The sequence below is a fragment of the Triticum urartu genome, chromosome 5A (genome assembly GCF_056163025.1).
Source record: "Triticum urartu cultivar PI428250 chromosome 5A, HENAU_Tu73, whole genome shotgun sequence".
Taxonomy (NCBI): Eukaryota; Viridiplantae; Streptophyta; class Magnoliopsida; order Poales; family Poaceae; genus Triticum; species Triticum urartu.
The window spans coordinates 233,872,975-233,886,377 of NC_141877.1; positions in this window are offsets into that span (position 1 = coordinate 233,872,975).

Consider the following 13,403-nt stretch of genomic DNA (forward strand, 5'->3'; position numbering starts at 1 on the left):
CGATGCTTTCTCCTTCGCGAGGCCACAAATTATATATATAATTGTGATCACGATGAACAAGATGCATAGGATAAAACTTCTGATGAAATTCAAATTACAATCGTTTGTAGTTCCATGACCCCGTATCATCACATATCCTATACCATGTCAATGCATCTTTTTCAAAGTTAAAGGGAAGACCTTCTTCTTAAGAACATCTTCGGGTACACCGGCAAGCTTAAATAATCCACAAACTTCATCCACATATATTAGGTGCTCATCAGGATGCGTTGTTCCGTCTCCTGCAAAAGGATTAGCTAGAATTTTTTCTATCATACCTGAAGGAATTTCAAGGCAGACATTTTCATTTGTAGTAGGTTCAGTAGGTTGAGGAGGAGCTCTTTGCTCTACTGGTCGGGGTGAAGATACCCCGAACAAGCCCCTCAGAGGATTACTTTCCATAGTAACACGTGATAGTAAATTTCAGCACACTATATAAATTTTCCTTACCAAATTCCAACTACCAAAGGCGCTTCACTCCCCGGCAACGGCGCCAGAAAAGAGTCTTGATGACCCACAAGTATATCGGATCTATCGTAGTCCTTTCGATAAGTAAGAGTGTCGAACCCAACGAGGAGCAGAAGGAAATGATAAGCACTTTCCAGCAAGGTATTCTCTGCAAGTACTCAAATAAGTGGTAACAGATAGTTTTGTGATAGGATAATTTGTAATGAGCAACAAGTAACAAAAGTAAATAAAGTGTAGCAAGGTGTCCCAATCCTTTTTGTAGCAAAGTACAAGCCTGGACAAACTCTTATATAGAGAAAAGCGCTCCTGAGGACACATGGGAATATCATCAAGCTAGTTTTCATCACGTTCATATGATTCGCGTTCGGTACTTTGATAATTTGGTATGTAGGTGGACCGGTGCTTGGGTACTATCCTTACATGGACAAGCATCCCACTTATGATTAACCTCTATTGCAAGCATCCGCAACTACAACAAAAGTATTAAGGTAAACCTAACCATAGCATGAAACATATGGATCCAAATCAGCCCCTTATGAAGCAACGCATAAACTGGGGTTTAAGCTTCTATCACTCTAGCAAGCCATCATCTACTTATTACATCCCAATGCCTTCCTCTAGGCTCAAATAATGGTGAAGTGTTATGTAGTCGACGTTCACATAACACCACTAGAGGAGAGACAACATACATCTCATCAAAATATCGAACGAATACCAAATTTACATGACTACTAATAGCAGGACTTCTCTCATGTCCTCAGGAACAAACGTAACTACTCACAAAGCATAATCATGTTCATAATCAGAGGGGTATTAATATGATTATAGGATATGAACATATGATCTTCCACCAAATAAACCAACTAGCATCAACTACAAGGAGTAATTAACACTACTGGCAACCTACTAGTACCAATCCCGGACTTGGAGACAAGAATTGGATACAAGAGATGAACTAGGGTTTTGAGAGGAGATGGTGCTGGTGAAGATGTTGGTGGAGATTTCCCTCTGCCGATGAGAGGAGCGTTGGTGATGACGATGGCGGTGATTTCCCCATCCCAGAGGGAAGTTTCCCCGGCAGAACAGCTCCGCCAGAGCCCTAGATTGGTTCCGCCCAGGTTCCGCCTCGTGGTGGCGGAGTCTTGTCCGGAAAGATGGCTTTTCATTTTTTTTCCTCATCGAAAGACTCCATATAGCAGAAGATGGCTATCGGAGGGCCACCAGGCGGCCCACAAGGTAGGGGGCGCGCCCCCCACCCTCGTGGGCTGGGTGTGTCCCCTGGTGAACTTCTTGCACTCAGTATTTTTTATATATTTTGAAAACGTCTTCCGTTAAGTTTCAGGACTTTTGGAGCTGTGCAGAATATGCCTCTAATATTTGCTCCTTTTTCCAGCCTAGAATCCCAGCTGCCGGCATTCTCCCTCTTCATGTAAACCTTGTAAAATAAGAGAGAATAGGCATAAGGATTGTGACATAATGTGTAATAACATCCCATAATGCAACAAATATCGATATAAAAGCATGATGCAAAATGGACGTATCACCTGGCAGGGTGGCGTACGCTTGGCGTGACCCGAGCGCAGCCCCCGTGCCCAGCCCCCTCGTGCGGCTCTCCCGAGGGGAGGTGTTGCGATGAGGCCAGACACAGATCTCAGAGGCTCCCTGAGGTTGATACGACCATTAGGCTGCCCTTAGTTGTTTATCACCAACGCGGAGCATAGCGCTTTCGCACTTGCACGGGTATAGCCGCTCCTCGGCAGTGTCGACTGCCAGCGCAGAGCATGGTGCTTCCACTGGTGCGTGGGTGAGGGCTCCCTCTGAGTGGAGCCCCCGGGGTGTGTACATCGCCGCCCTGACACGTGGCTTGCACGGCAGGGCTGGACGAGGTGTGTCTGGGCACTCGTGAGCCAGCGCGGGACTCACGAGGCCCTACCTCAAGGTGGGTTGCGCCTGGTCTTGGCTCTTGATGGCTGTGGTGATCCTGTGAGATGGTTAGGCAACCTGCTCCGAGTAGATCTCCTGAGGCTATCGCATGAGGAGGCCAAGCACCAACGACCTTAGGAGGTGACATGAACGGGGATGGCCCGCCAGAAAGAGCTCAGCCGTTGGGTTTATCGATGGTGCAGGGACGGACCCGAGCATAGGCGCCGTGCCTAGTATTCTCATGCGAAGGATCCTAAAGAAAAACGATTGGCATGCGGCTCCCTTGGTGGGTGGCAATCAGGCAGGTGATGACTATAAATAACTCATGCATGGGAACCGGCTAGCTTAGATAGATGCGAGAACGATACATGCCACCGGGACGGACCCGAGCGGCCTGGGGATGATGTAGCCCGAGGGGTGCCCCAGTGAGGTAAGCTAAAGATGCAAGAGGATACACGCCATAGGGACAGGCCCATGCGACCTGGGAATAATGCAGCCCGAGGGGCGCTCCTAGCTGAATGAACTTGGAAAATGTCACCTGGTTTTGTTGTCGATGGAGCATTGGGGTAGCTGAAGCCGTGCGTTGAAGAAGTCCCTCCTCATGAGCCGCCAAGACCCTGAGCCTCGGGAGGATCTGGGGGTTCAGGTGGCTCCCTGAGTACCGTATCCATCTCCTCCAGGACTGCATGATGCCTAGCCTCCCGGGTTGCCAGGATGCTTCGTAGGTTGCGCTTGAAGGCGGCTGCCACGCTCGGTAGGCCAAACGTCATGCAGATGTAGCTGTGAGGTGGACCCTCGCACCGGCCAGCGCGCGAACACTGAAAGTGCTCTTGAGATGCGGCCCTGTTGAGCCCTGGAATGTCGACACGGATGCGCAGCTCGCCACCCTCTCCTGGATGGGGAGCTGCACCAGGTGGGCGGTGGTCGCCGTGTATTGCCCTTGCTTCCTGAAGCTCCTAGGTGGCCTTGACGATGAACTCCTGAGCATCGGGCGCTCCTTGCCCGGTGCCCTCCTAAGGGAAACGTGCCGCGAAGCACGCCTCCACGTGGTGCCCGAGCGCCTCCCTCGTGATGTCGACTAGGTCTGAGGCCCTCCAGAAGAGAGTCCCCGAGCCCTGCCCGAGGAGGGCGCCGGGTGCGCCTTCCTATGCTAGGGAGGGAGGCGTCCCAGGCGCGGGCGTCGATCCTGATTTGGCACCGCTAGAGGCGCCACTCCCCTGGGGCCCTGTGCGGAGTAGTTGCTTCTTCTTCTTGGGGGTGGCCTCAGGAGGGTACGTGCCCTTACCGTCAGGGTCTTTGATTGCTGCGGCCTGGAAGGGGCGCTCGAGGAAGCACACCGCATCTCTTTCTTCGCAGGGGACTGTGATGATCCCGCCGCTTCCTGGCATCTTGAGGACATTGTAGCCGTGGTGGGTCACTGCCATGGACTTGGCCAGAGCCGGATACCCGAGTATGGCATTGTACGGCAGACGGATGTGAGCAACGTCAAAGTCGATGAGCTCGGTGCGGTAGTTGTCATGCTGTCCGAAGGAGACAGGGAGGTGGACCTACCCTATCGGGGTGGTGGGGCCGTCACTCACTCTTGAGAAGGGCTTGGTGGGCTGAAGCTGATTGTATGGCACTTGGAGGCTATCGAATGTCTCGACGGATAGGACGTTAAGCCCTGCGCCGCCGTCTATGAGGGTATTGGTGACTTGTACATTGCTGATGACGGGTGAGCAGAGCATCGGAAGGACGCCGACGGTTGCCGCACATTTGAGCTGGTCCGCCGAGCTGAAGGTGATGGCGTACTTGGACCACTTCAGCGGGCGCGTGGCCTCAAGCCTAGGGAGGCCTGCATTCACCTAGCGAGAAAACTTCTTGAAGATCCGTTGGGAAGCCGGGGCTTGAGCACCACCCAAGATGCAAGCGATAGCGCACAGCTCCGGGAAGCCCCCAGCCCCCTCGTCCTGATGGTGGTTGTCGTTCCTTCTTGGTGGTGACGGTAGCGGAGGGAGGCCAGGATTCCCCTGAGGACGGTCCTCGCGAGGCTGGTCGCGCCAGGCGCCCTCACGAGGCTGCTCCTATGAGTGGTCCTCACGAGGACGGTCGCGCCACTCCTGGCAGGGGCCATGGTCATCCCAGCGTCCTCCACCTCGTCCTCCTCCTCGACCGTAGCCCCGGTCGTTGCACTCGGGGCGTCGACCGAAGCGTCCATCTCGGATGGTCCTGAGCTCTTGACAATCGTTGGTGTTGTGGCTGTGTACATTGTGGAAGGCGCAGAATGGACGACTGCTCTTGGACGACTCGCGGTGGTCCCGGCCGCGCTTCGTGTCCGTCTCCGCTGTGAGCACGGCCACTCCCTTGCACTTCACGTCCTTGGCGTTGGCTTTCTTCTCCTCTGGGTCGGCAGCAGGGAGCTCTTGCACACTTGGTTGCTATGTTGAACAGCTCTAGAGTCGTGTACCTTCTCGTGGATGGCGAGCTCCTCCTTCACCTTGATGTCGCGGACACCATGGGAAAATGCTGAGATGATGGCCTCGTCCATCACCTTGGGGATCTTGAGATGAACATTGTTGAAGGGTGGATGTACTTATGCAGGGTCTCTCCTGGCTGTTGCTTGATGAGGCGCAGGTCACCCGAGGCCGGAGGGCGGTCGCGAGTGGCCTGGAAGTTGGCGATGAAGCGGTGGCGCATCTCACCACAGGAGGAGATTGATCCCGCGGGCTGGTTCAGGAGCCATGAGCGGGCGCCATCCTTGAGATCCATGGGAAACCAGTTCGCCATGACCTTTTCGTCGCCATTGGCTGCCTCGATGCTCAGCTCATAGAGCTGCAGGAACTCCACGGGGTCGGGGGTGCCGTTGTAGCGCAGAGGTAGATCCGGCTTGAACTTGCCTGGCCTAACGGCATTGCGCAGCTCGGGAGCGAAGGCGCGGCAGCCTGCGGTGGCCACCGGGGCCCTCTGCAGGGGCGGAGCCTGCCCTTCATGTCCGCGCACCGCCGCCACAGGTGGCTGTCGGTGTTCTGGGAACGGGGGTCCCCAGACTTGCCTGCCTGCGGCCTGCGGCGTGGCTCAAAGGGGGGCCCAGCACGGCCCATCTTCACCAGCACAAACCCAAGACCCTCGCGAGGGGCCAAGCCTCGCGGGGCAGACGACACGGAGCTTCCTCAGGCAGGGCCTCGTCAGGCTGGCTCGCGAGGAGGCGGAGAGATCAAGGCGGGGTACCTCGCGAGGTGCCCATGACGCAAGCCATGACGACTCAGGGCGCCAGGCGGGTGCCAGCCCGCGCAGCGTCCTCTTTTCCTCTTTGGTGCGAGGGGGCAAGCGCAGCCGTGGAGTACCGAGGCATCAGGCAAAGGTTGCCGTTTCGGTGCAACGAGACCAAGACCAGGAGGACTACGAGACGGAGGTCACCGTGGAGCCCAAGACGGCGTCATCACCAGAGCTTTGCACAGGCGAAGAGTACTTTTGTCAGGATAGTTGATACTTGCTGTCCCCCTTCAAATTAGCTCGCCATTGTTGGCTCCCTTCCCGCTCAATATTTGGGGAGAGTACCAGGGCCACTATAAATAGGACCAGCCACCCGCGTAGCAAGGGGGTTCGGCTCAGTCTCCTCCAAGGGCTCGACAAGTAGAGAGGTGGTAAAAAGAGAGAGAGAGAGAGATAGAGAAAGGTGGCTGAACTTCTCCCAGCAGTTCATCGCCCCAGCCAAGAACAGACCCTCGCGAGGCTGTTCTTCCTTGTACTGCCCATTATCATCAGCCCAAGAGGCAATCCACCACACCACACACTGGAGTAGGGTATTACACCACAACGGTGGCCCGAACCAGCATAAACCCTGTGTCCCTCGTGTTGTTCTTTTCGTAGCTTTGATCCCCAAGTGGCGGAGGGGTGCAGGGAGGTAGGAGGCGAAATCTCCGCGCGCACCCCAGTGTTCGAACCTCAAGGGTCTACCGGAACCCGAAATCCTACATTTGGCGCGCCAGGTAGGGGGTGCGTCGGAATTCGTCTTCCACTGCTCCGTTCTCCTCCGACCATCATGCCCATGTCTGACGCACGTCGGGCCCGCGCGGAGCGCCGGGCCGCCCTCGCTTCCCGCGTCGCCCAGACAGCCCCTGTCGGCGGGTGTCCTCGCCGTTCCCCGTCGACCGCCGTCAACGCCGCCACCGGCCCGACAGGGGACGAGCAGCAAGCATCATCTCAGCATCCATCCGTGCGCCAAGACGGCCGCACCGCGACTCCCTCACTCGCCCCGGCTGGATCCTCGTCCCGCGCACTTCGCGTGCCCGTGGAGGCTCGGGCTGCACTCATAGCGGCAAACAAGCTCCTGCACTACCGTCCCGTTGATGACGTCTACAAAGAATGGCTCGACCGCGTCGCCGAACTCGTCCGCGCCGCAGGAGGCTCCCCCGCACCATCCGCTCCGCTGCACCGCACCCGGCCCCGCGCGGGCGACGAGGCTCCGGCGGCGCCCCGGCCGCCTCCTCCTCAAGAAGACGCCATGGCTCCAAGATGCGTGGCCCCTGGGCGGAACCCGCTCCATCAGGTGCCAGCGCGGCAAGAGCAGAGCTACCAAGAAGTCCCTCCCCCGCCAGAAGCTGCCCGGGCACTCCCTGCTCCAGCACGTCGCAACCATCCTCCTGCTCCGGCGCGTGGGTACATGCAGGACCAGGCTCTCCATCACCCAAGGCCCCCCGTGGCCACAGCAGGCTGCCGCGCTTACACCACCGAACTGCGCAGTGTCGCGTGGCCGGGCAAGTTCAAGCCGGTCCTGCGTCCTCGCTACGACGGCACGGCCGACCCTGCGGAGTTCCTCCAGCTCTACGAACTGGGCATCGAAGCTGCCAACGGAGACGAGAAGGTCATGGCGAACTGGTTTCCCATGGCGCTCAAGGACGGGGCCCGCACCTGGCTCCTGATCCTGGCTCCAGGCACAATCTCCTCCTGGGAAGAGATGCGCACCTGCTTCATCGCCAACTTCCAAGGTACTCGCGACCGGCCACCCGCCGTGAGTGACATGCGCCGCATCAAGCAACAACCCGGGGAGACCCTGCAGAAGTACATCCAGCGCTTCAACAACGCACGCCTCAAGATTCCCAAGGTGACTGAAGAGGCCATCATCTCAGCCTTCTTTGACGGCGTGCGCGACATCAAGATGAAGGAGGAGCTGGCGATGCATGAAGACCTGTGCACTTCTTTGGAGCTGTTCAACTTGGCGAACAAGTGCGCCAGGGCTGAGGAAGGGCGTCTCTCCCTCCTTGAACTGCCTGCCGCAGACCCGGAAGAGAAGAAGCTCAAGGCCAAGGAAGTGAAGCGCAAGGGGCTGCCGTGCTCGCGGTTGAACCAGACACCAAGCGGGGCAGAGATCAGCCCGAATCCCCCAAGGGCAGCCGGTACTGCGTGTACCATGACCTCCACACCCACAACACCAGCGAATGCCAAGAACTCCGAGCCGTGCGTGAAGGAAGGATCGGCCGTCGCCCTGACCGTGGTGACCGGGGATACGGCCGAGGAGGAGGAAGGAACACAGGGCGCTGGGAAGACCGTGGCCCGCCCCAGGGATGGCACGACCAACCTCGCGAGGATCGCTGGCAAGACCCACCTCGCAAGGGAGGCTGGAGGGATCAGCCTCGCGAGGATCGCCCGCAAGGCAACGCAGGCCTCCCACCGCTGCCGCCGCTGCCAAGGAGAAACGAGGACCGCCGCCAGGACGAGGAGGCTGGGGGCTTCCAGGAGCCGCGCGTGATCGCCTGCATCCTGGGCGGAGCTCAGGCCCCAGCCTCTTAGCGCATCTCCAAGCAGTTCGCCCGCGAAGTGAATGCAGCCCTCCCCAGGCTCGAAGCCACGCGCCCTCTCAGGTGGTCGGCGTGTGCCATCACCTTCAGCTCAGCAGATCAACTCAAGTGTGCGGCTATAGCCGGAGTCCTCCCGATGCTTTGTTCCCCAATCATCAGCAACGTGGTGGTCACCAAGACCCTCATCGATGGCGGAGCAGGGCTCAACGTCCTGTCCGTGGAGACGTTCAACAACCTCCAAGTGCCCTACAGCCAGCTTCAGCCAACCAAGCCCTTCTCCGGTATCACCGACGGCTCTACAGTCCCGATCGGGCAGGTCCGCCTCGCCGTCACCTTCGGGGCACGCGACAACTACCGCACCGAGCTCATCGACTTCGACGTCGCTCACATCCGCCTGCCGTACAACGCCATCCTCGGGTACCCGGCGCTGGCCAAGTTCATGGCCGTGACTCACCACGGCTATAACGTCCTCAAGATGCCAGGGAGCGGCGGAGTCATCACGGTGCCCTGTGAAGAGAAGGACGCAGTGTGTTCCCTGGGGCGAGCCTTTCAGGCCGCATCACTGGAGGACCCAGATCGCGGAAGCATGAGGCTTCCCGAGGCCGCCCCCAAGAAGAAGAAGACAATGTCTGGCCTGGCCCCTCAGGAGGTAGGCCCCTCTGGGCCCGTGCCTGCCCAGGGGGAACCTCCTTCCGTCGCATAGGAAAGCGCGCCCGGCGCCCTCCTCAGGCAGGGCTCGGGGGCTCTCCCCTGGAGGGCCACCGACCTAGCAAGGGTCACGGGGGAGGCGCTGGGGCACCACATGGAGGTGTGTTCCAGAGCACGTTTCCCTCAAGAAGGAGCAAGGCAAGGAGATCCAGACCCACAGGAGTTCGTCAGCAAGGCCATTTAGGAGCTACAGGAGTCCAGAGTCATGAGAGGCGCCCGCCGCCTACCAGCAGTGGCTCCCCATCCAGGCGAGGATGGTGGGCTGCGCTTCTGAGTCGACGTACCAGGGCTCAACCAAGTCGCCTCCCTGGAGCGCCTCTGGCCCTCGCGAGTGGGGCTCTACGGAGGTCCACCCCACAACTACGTTCGCATGCCTTACGGCTTCCCGAGCGCGGCTGACGCGTACCAGCGCCTCATGAAGGACGTCGCGGAGGCGCAAGAGGCCAGGTGCTCCGCAGCCCTGGCGGAGATGAAGATGGCCCGCGAGGAACCGCCAGCGCCTCCAGAGCCTCCCGAGGCCCCTGGGCCTGGGGGCTCAAGAGGATCGGCAACAGGAGCCCACCGAGCCGGCTACACCAACACCCCTTCGTCTTCAGCGTCATCAGGTGACATCTTTCAAGTTTAACTTCCAGCTGGGAGCGCCCCCAGGGCTACATTATCCCCAAGGCGCGTGGGTCCGTCCCTGCGGTGTATATCCCTTTTTATTTCGCGTCATTAGCTAACCTTGTTGGGGGCGCACCTCGGGCTGCATGATCCCCAAGCTGCTCGGGCCAGGCTCAGCGGCATGTACCCCATTTGCGCTCATTTCCGGTTATGTGTTAGAACTGCCATGCTTGATTATTTGATGCTGGTACGCGGCGCCTCCTTTTCTCCATGCTGACCACTTGCACATTAAAGGGTGGGGGTACCTGAGCATCGCGACTCAGGGCTCTTACTGGCTCTCCAACCCTCACCCTCTTGCCTTGACCACGGCATCACGACCTGGCATACCAGCGACGGCTGAGACCAGCTCAAGGGCCAGGACCCGAGGACGTAGAGTGCAGGCATCTAACCGAACTTGCAGGGAAACAACACAAGATAAGGCCCAGTGCCAGGCGCAACCTGCCTAGAGGTAGGGCCCCGTGAGTCCCGTGCTGGCTCACGGGTGCCCAGATACACCTCACCAGGCCCTACCGTGCCAGCCATGTGTCAGGGGGGGGGGCTGTACACGCCCCGGGGGCTCCTCCCGGAGGGGGCCCCCCTCCCACGCACCAGTGGAAGCACCATGCTCCGCGCTGGCTGACGACACTGCCGAGGAGTGGCTACGCCCGTACTCATACGGAAGCGCTATGCTCCGCGCTGGTGATAAACAACTGAGGGTGGCCTCCGGGACGCATCAACCTCAGGGAGTCCAGTGCTCAGTGTCTAGCCTCATCGCAACGCCTCCCCTCGGGAGTGCCGCGCGAGGGGGCTGGGCACGGGGGCTGCGCCAGGGTCACGCCCAGACGCACGCCGCCCAGCCAGGTCCCCACGGGCCTGGTTCCTCGCGCCTCTTCCTGAGCGGAGCCAAGGTATGAAGGCCGTTTGAGCGTCAAGGGGGACTCCTGAGCATCGCGACTCAGGGGCCTAACTTGTCACGTAGCCCCTCACTCCTTGGTCCCGTCCTGGTTTCCGGTCGGGGCTATTGCTGGGTGAGGTATGCGCGTGGCCGGGCTCTGCAGACGTAGAACGGTGGATTCGCCCACATCACACCTCCCTACTTGCTATTCATGTGCCAAGGGGGACTCCTGAGCATCGCGACTCAGGAGCCTAACTTGTCACGTAGCCCCTCACTCCTTGGTCCCGTCCTAGTTTCCGGTCGGTGCTATTGCTGGGTGAGGTACGCGCGGGGCCGGGCTCTGCTGGTGTAGAACATAAGCAAGTAGGAAGGAAAAGCACAAATTGCAAAGGAATTCGAAAGCAAATATTACAGGCCACACTATTATCCCAGTATCAGGCGCAAGTTTAAACTCCTCCCTGAGGCATGGTACATGTGCAGGAATCAAAAGCAGGGCAGGAGCCACGATGGAGTCACTTGACGGCGGGGTAGCGGCGCGGCCTTGCTCGCCTCACGAAGCACGGGGTCAACAGCGCCTTGCTCCGGCTTGGTGCTGAAGGCCTGGAACTTCCCCAGCAGAGCCTCTGCACGACCCTTCACGGCCTCGGCAGCAGCCGCCGCGCGCTAGCCGCTGACGGGCTCCAGCAGGCTGTCAAGGTCGAACCCGGGATCGTAAAGGTGGATGTGGGTGAGAACCCGCGTCAGTGCTGCAGAAGAGAGAACGCGCGCCTCGGCCTCGGCCGTGGGGCTGAGGCCAAGGGAGACATCTTCAAGAGCGTGGACCAAGAAGGGAAGCAGCTTGGCGGGGACGTCCTCAGCGCCGGCCAGCGGGCTCTCCAGGCCGCTGTTGTAAAGCGTCCTCAGCGACGAGCGAGCCTTCGCCTCGAGCTCCGTGAAGGCCGCGCGGTCTTCGGCGAGGACCAGGGCCTTGCTGTCCAGCTCGGCCTTCCTCGCCCCCAATTCCTGCTCCAGTGCGCCTAGGCGGTCGCGGCGTTTCTTGAGCTTGGCCTCCCGGCCCTCGACGACCGCCTCGCAAGCCTTCACGTTGTCTTCCTGCTCTTGGCGAAGGCGAACCTCTTTCACGAGCTGATCCCGCATGCCCTGCAGCTCGTCCTCTAGCACCTTGCAGCAACCACGGGCATCGACCACCTTTCCCAGGGCTGCATCGCGAGCAGCCTTTGCCTCAAGGACGGCTTGCTTCTCCTCGTCGCATGCCGTCGAGGCCTGGACTAGCGCCGCCCGAATCGAAGCGTCGGAGAGAACCCATCCAGAAACCAGCTCCAAGCGCCCGGCCACCAGGCGGGGGTCGGCGCCGAGAAGATCCTGCCGTAGCCGATCTAGATCAGCAACAGCGCGGTCCAGGATGGCGGAAGGAGTCGGGGAGATGGCAGCCGATGGAGTAGGAGGAGAAGGCGGTAGCACGGCCGCAGCATCCTGAGGCGGAGTCTGCCGCGCCCCGACAACTGTAGCAGTGGCGGCAGACGGGAGCACCTCGGGAGCCACTTGGGCCGTGGGGGCTGAGCTCGCCCCAGCCGGCTCAGTCAGGCCCCGCGAGGATGACCGGGCGGGAGAAGCTTGTGCGTCGCGGTCACCTTCCTTCAGGGGCGCTGTCACGAACGAAACCTCAGGAGCCCCCTTTGACTTCTTCGCTGCGGGCGCCAACCTATCCAAAGATGTGGACGTCAAGCCTCAGAAGCAGAGCAAGAGATAAAGACAAGAATCGAATGCTTACGGGTCGCCGCCAGTGAGCTCAAGAAGCCTCCGGCCAAATTTGAAGCCTGAAAGCCGGCTGGAAGGGTCAACCTCGGGAAGCTTGGAGGCGGAAGGTGCGCCTGCGGTTCACCCCGGGGCCGGGGGAGACCCGCGGGAGATCAGCCCTGCCCTGTCCTTCTTCGGGATCAGGGGCGAGCTCCCGCCGTCCTGCTCGTCGTCGTCTTCGTCGTCATCCTCGTCATCATCATTCGGAGAGAGGCGGAGAACACTGGTCCTGCGCCGGGGGAGGGGAGCCCTCGACTCTCCGTCAGTCTCCTCGGAGTCAGGCCCTTTTCCGTGCTCCCCTCCTTCCTCTTCTTTGCTGGAGTCGCCGGAGGGCACGTCCACCGGTCCCTCGGGAGCCTCCAGGGGCACGGGCCCTTCCCCGTTGAAGACGGGCATGGACTTCACTACCCGCTCCCAGTCGTCGCGAAGGAACAAGGGCGTAGGAGCACCCTCCAACCTCGCCACATTGCCCCCGACCAGAGATTGGAGAACCGCGGCCAAGTCTCCGTCGGCCCAGGCCGCGGGGCTCGGACGGGGCCTCCACATTGGAAGCAAGTACCGTCGAAGCGGAGCCAGTTGGTGCTCCAGGAACTCCCTCAGCAACGACGCGCCGGTCAGCTTCGCCGCCGCCATGTCGGCCGGCCTCAGATCCGCGTCCATCTTCTCCAACACCATCTTCGCGCAGGGATCCGTGAGCTCCGCTCGACCCCAGTTGTTGGAGCTCGTAGGCTGCTCGGTGGGCAAGATCAGCCGAGGGTGGATGCGCTCAGCGTCCACCAAGACCCACTTCCTCCTCAAGCCCTCGATTCTCTTCCCAGAGTTTGAGATGGCAATGGCGCCACCATACGCGACGAAGCTCGCGCACGCGGAAGCAGGACCGCGAGAAGTCCGGAGGGAGAAGTAGTGGTGCAGCAAGGCCACTAAGGGTTGCACCCCAACGTGGGCCTCACAATAATAAGCAAAGATCGCGAGGAGAAGGACGGAGTTGGGATGGAGATGCAGAGCCTGCAGCTTGTAATGGCGGAGGACAGAGAAGAAGAACTCGGAGAAGGGAGGCACCAGGCCAGCGACAATGGCGCTTACGAAGAGTGGATAGAAGGTGCTCCTCTGACCCTCAAAGGTGGCGGAGCCGGCCTTGAACACCTTCGACCCAT